Source organism: Adiantum capillus-veneris, chromosome 5, assembly GCF_014529385.1.
Source record: "Adiantum capillus-veneris isolate H3 chromosome 5, ASM1452938v2, whole genome shotgun sequence".
Lineage (NCBI taxonomy): Eukaryota > Viridiplantae > Streptophyta > Polypodiopsida > Polypodiales > Pteridaceae > Adiantum > Adiantum capillus-veneris.
The window spans coordinates 153812327-153818326 of NC_140935.1; positions in this window are offsets into that span (position 1 = coordinate 153812327).

Genomic DNA, 6000 nt, shown 5'->3' on the forward strand with positions numbered 1-6000 from the left:
AAGGATTATAATCTTTTCTTTCTTTGCGACACATTTTTGACTGATAAAAAGTCATGTTTGGAAAGGATAGCCACTTTGGTTTGTATAAATTAGTAGTGAAAGCAACAAAAGTACTTATGACAGAGTTTTTGGACTTGTTTAAAGAAGATCATGACAGACCTTAGTGTTGGTACTTCCAAAACTAAGTGGGGGATACACTTGGCTAGATGAAAGAAAGGTAATAGAGAAGCTCTCTCCAAGCTATTTGCAGGTGAGCAAGGTGGCGATACACTCGATGTGCTGAAGGGTTTAGATGGAGCAGGGTGACTTGACAGATGATCATAAGGTGTGGGATCGTATCTTGAGACCTTTGGTTTGGAGCGTCCATAGAAAAAGTTGACTCATGTTTGGAATCACCCTCTGAGTCTGGTGCAGTACCTTGTGCATGGAGGGGGCCCACTCCACTCCCTTGTCAACAGATCAATATGTTTGTGAGCATGGAGGTCATGTGGTTGTGCTTTTTAGCACATTTACGAAAAGTTAGGCTGACAATACTGTTTTAGGGACATCTTGGAGGTGAATGACTGCAACCTTCTATATCTATTGCAAGAATTTGATGGTGAATCATCAGACGAGTGTAGGATTGAACTACAGCACCCAATACGTCAGATGCAAAAAGTGATGATGTGGCAGTCTGACAGGTGGATGATGACGTCGCAGTTCTGTATAGATGGATGGAGGAATGTATGGACACTACTGACTTGGCAACCGTGTAACTGACATTGCATTGAAGTACCAACAGCATACGGAGGCTTTGCTGATGTGGCAGGCTATGCAGATGCTTTTTGCAGGTCCCCTACGTGGGCCACAAGCAACTTATGACAGTTGTTTTTAGCTGTTCCTATTAAAATTGCTTTTAGCAATTAGGAGATATAAGTAAGAGGCGAGCGTGAAGAGGTGAGCGTGCGCATTATAACCAGATTGTTGGAGTGGTTTGTTCTGGCAAGTTTACTTGGTGAATCTTTGAAGTCAATACAGTAAAGAAATACCGCCAGCAGCGCCTGTTTAGGAGCCGATCATCTCTGAGAGGAACTCTGCCTCTGACGTAACTCTTGCATATGCTTGCTCACTTTGGTGCATTGTTACTTGGTCGAGAAGGTGCGTGAGAGTGCTGCTATATTCACCAAGTAGCAGTGTACCAAACCATGGCCAACAACACGTGGTGGATCACTAGGGCTCTCTCCGCAAGAGAGAGTTGTCCTAACGGGTATTAGCGAAAATGGAAAAAATAAGGTCTGCCCTGGCCCTCTAGTATGAGAAAAGCTAGAAACCACACATATTTATGTCTTTATATTCTTAGTAAACACTCAACTATGTGGCCTCTAAGGAAACACGCACATTATGGCTCTTAAAGACACTTCAAACGCTACTTGAGAAATGATTCCAAAAGTTTTGCGGGTTATGGTTCAAAGTATTGTATCGGTTATGGATGGTACTGGACTGTATGGTCGACAAGTACGAGTATGGGATGCTAGCTTGAACAATATTTATATGGAAACTAGGGTATCTACAAGAAGCTGCAAGTTAGTAAATCCACCCCACCCCACCCCACCCCCCCCTCCCTGCCGCAAAAAAACATGTGTTTTCTTAAAATGGAGGACAATGGCAAGGGGACGATGGCAAAAACAAGCCCATTCCAGAGCTTCAGAGAAGGTAACAAATTCAATCAAGTCACATGGATCTTGGGAAAAGCGTGTTTGGAAAGCATAAAATTGGGTGAAAATCAATGAAGGCAGCCATCGAACTCCCTTGCAATGGATTTCTTAGTAGTGGCGGAGTAAAGTGATATGGCACTACGAGGAGAGAAATTGTGATTCCCTTGATGGAGATCAAGTTAGAGCACGTTGAAGTAGGCATGTGTCTAGTTGTGCTGCATACCAATCAACATCCAACCATGCACATCACTACAAAATCCAAAAAGACGAGCTGTGAAATCGCTGTCTTTTGGACAAGGGGAAGGATAGATAGTTATAACAACATCGACCACTGGGCGGTCTCTCTGCTATATTGTATCATGGTGACACTTATCCCCACTTTGTACCTTTATGGCATGATACCATTGCTCAGCCTACCAGCCACCCATAGGAGTCGGTAGCACTCCTATCAGTTCTTTGTTTGTAGTTTTCTTGTTTGTACCCAGACTTGGTACTAGACTCATCAGTGTAATCAGTTGGTCTCATAGGTCATTTTGGCCTCTTGCAGACGTTAATATATCATTTCATTTCATTTCATTTCATTTCATTTCTCTCTCTCTCTCTCTCTCTCTCTCTCTCTCTCTCTCTCTCTCTCTCTCTCTCTCTCTCTGTGTGTGTGTGTGTGTGTGTGTGTGTGTGTGTGTGTGTGTGTGAGAACAAGTGCTCAGTTTGTGTGGTTGCTGTAACGCTCTGAAGAAAAGCACTGCAATCTCTGGATAGAGTGGATAGAGATATGCATAATGCATCACATCCCTCTCCATTCAAACGTTTTGACTTACTTGGAACACACTACATGGAGTCCAGACTTTACCGTTTCATTGTTGTTCAAGGAGCAGTGTACTTTAAAGGAAGTTCTGAATGCACTATGAGGAGCATTGTGTTCAGAGACTTCGTTGACAATTAAACTGCATTTTGCTAAAAAGCTGATTCTGTATGTAGCATTATACTCACAATCGCTAAGAGTTGATTGCACAAGTATTGAGAAGATATTTGTTGTTACAATCTGTATCACTAATGTCGCAAATACATTGGGCTCCTCATGCTCTCTCTCTCTCTCTCTTAGTAACATCTTCTAGAGGCTGAAGATGGCCTATAAGACGGAACGATCTATGTGTGTGTCCTCTGCATATCCAGAAAAAGGGACAAAAGTGCAGGCTGATGTAATGCCTTTGGGATTGTAATTTTGATTGCGTAATAGAAAGGGTACCAAGCGTTCCTTTTCTTGCGCGCGTGCGCGCACACACACACACACACACAGAGAGAGAGAGAGAGAGAGAGAGAGAGAGAGAGAGAGAGAGAGAGAGAGAGAGAGCCTCCTTTGTTTATTCTCAAGTTTTTGATCTTGGACCATGATGGTCATTTGGTGTGACAATTGATTTTTCCTTCTCATTACCTTTACCATTCAAAAGAATACAACCAATATGAGGATTGCACACACCAAGGCAATGTAAAGCTTGTAAGAGAGGTTGTCCTGATGCTCGTCACTGGTTCTAGACCGATTGATGAAGCTTATTCTGGGGGTAGCTTCAAAGTTGGAAGATGATGAGGAGTGCGGACTAAAATCATCCTCTGTAGCATGAAATGGAGGGACATCAATAAGAGGGAAAGGATGAGGGAAATGGAGGTCTTGATCATAAGGGAGATAGAAACCATGTGGAGGCCAAGAGTCCCAATATCCAAGAGTGAGTGGGTTCATTGGAGGACTTGCCACCGGGGAAGAAGGGGCCAGGGGCCTTAAGCCGATCGGGCGTTGTGGAAGAGTCTGCAATGGGGGAGTTCGGGCGGTCACTGTTCCACTACCATAGAGGGGAAAAATGGTGTTCTCTTGGGCAAGGTTTGCTTTACAAACAGGACAAGTCTTCTCGGAATCCGAAGAACGTGATTGAAGCCAGCGGTAAATGCAGGGCCAGCAAAAGAGGTGTCCGCAGACCGTGACCACAGGCTGCTCTCGGGCCGCGTCGAGGCAAATGTGGCAGTCGAAGCTGTCTCTTCCATTGAAATGGGTTTCTTCATGGGAAGAGAGCTCCTCTGCTCTTGTGGGAGGGGCCGGATGCGCATCATAAATGGGATGCGAAGTGTACATGGTCTCATATCTTTGTACATGACGCTCTTCTTCATTATCGAAGTGAGAATCTGCTCCATTGTTCTGTTGGTGCATAGAGTGATGGTGGGCGTGCCAAGTTTCAGCATTTGGAGCAGCATTGAGTATGCTCACCTCCTCTTCCTCCTCTGGCAAAGAGAGCACTCTTCTGCTATCCACAGCCACCCCTTCCTGTCCCGAATTGTCTGGCATGCAGCGGCAATCCCTCTCTCTCTCTCTCTCTCTCTCTCTCTCTCGCATTTGCAACGTACTCATGTGCTGTTTGCCGAGAATCCTTCATTCTTCAACGTTTCCTTGATTCGGTCCCTTGATGCGATTCAGAGGATTCCCCGAGCCTAAGCCAAGTAAGACTCAAATTCTCTCTCTCTTCTCTCTCTCTCTCTCTCTCTCTCTTCCGAGGATCCCCCGAGCCTAAGCCAACTTATGAAGTAAGACTCAAATTCTCTCTCTTCTCTCTCTCTCTCTCTCTCTCTTCAGAGGATCCCCCGAGCCTAAGCCAACTTATGAAGCAAGACTCAAATTCTCTCTCTTCTCTCTCTCTCTCTCTCTCTCTATTCAGAGGATCCCCCGAGCCTAAGCCAACTTATGAAGCAAGACTCAAATTCTTTCTCTCTCTCTCTCTCTCTCTCTCTCTCTCTCTCTCTCTCTCTCTCTCTCCACGTCTTTAGTGCAAGACTCGTCAGATACATCTTTGAGATCTCTTGGCTGCAGCGTTGTTTGCTACGCGACCTCACTCGTAACCATGCAAAGGCGGCCCGGTCGCTTTATTTGGTGCATCGATCTTAAAACCTAATATGGAGATAAAAATTACTCTTGGGATGTTGAGATTAGTTTTAATGCCGAGATTATCATTTTTGGATTCATAACTCTGTGCCCTTGCATCTAAAACAAGAAAATGCATGCAAGTCTTATGGTCAGGGTATCAACCTCTCACCCTAGTGGTGAGGGTTCGAAAATGGGATGCGAGGGGGTGGGGCTTGGGAGAATCAGAGATTGATAGGGAAAAAGAAGAAATTAGCAGTAAGGAAGGGGAGCATTATGATCAACAAGCTTTTCCACTTAGAACAAGTGACTTTGTCCCAATAGTTGCAGTTCAAAAACAAGAAGAAAGGAAAGATGGAGGAGAAAAGAAAGCTGCACAAAGCACTGAGGCAGTAGGATAAGGAAAATGTAGTAAAATTAGTCCCCACACAAGAATCCACAAAGGAGCCTGTGCAAGTTCATGCGCCGACCAGAGAGAAGGATGGGACACAAGGTGAAGGGTCTTTTGGAGACGAAGAAAGAAAAGCTAGAAGATTAAAAAAAAGAAGAGAAGAGTGAGGTAATACAAAGAAAAGCAAGAAGATGGTGTCACCATTCTGCCTCCCAAGCACCAGCAGGCCTACTAGGTAAGAATTGGAAGAAGAACAAATATGTAGGAACGAGGAGCAAACAAAGAGCTCCTCAATAGTCAAGTGGAAAACCATGCAGATTTGAGCATCTCTATCACAAGCTTAGCATTAATGGAAGGCATTTTTTGATGACACCAAGGCCAAGGACATCCACATTGTGAAGCTAAAAGCAAATTGAAGGGTAAAAGAGTGACCAACAAGTTGTTGACCTTGAAAATAGCTGACTAGAGATGTCAAGAGAAGGCTCTTAAAGACTTGAACAGAGCAAAGGTAGCACATGGGAAAGAGGTGGTTGACCTTGAAAATAGCTGACTCTAGAGATGTCAAGAGAAGGCTCGTAAAGACTTGAACATGAGCATAGGTAGCACACAAGAAAGAGGTGGTTGAACGTAGAGTTGCCTTAGAGAAAATTAAGTCAAAGCCTCAACAAAAGGCATGAATAAGAAAAAGATTTGGCACAGGCAAAGCTGCTCAACTTAGAGAAAGCCTTGAAGGAAAAGGAAAATCTAAGTGAGCAGGCACCATGGGTGAAGGTGCTCCATAGACTACATGTGGAGTAGGTATTGGCATTGGGCTTGGCGCATAGGAAGCCCTTGGGTTCCACGTTGGGTACGGTGTTGTGCCATGTGGTGGTCAAAAGTTCATATGTGTGGCCCTAGGCATAGCAGACGTCGGATGTGACATGCTAATGCTAGCCGGTATGGTCCGATGAAAATAAGAAATTGGGTGTTGTGGTTGTGGAGCATAGGTTGTTGAAACAATGGGAGGGGTAGGG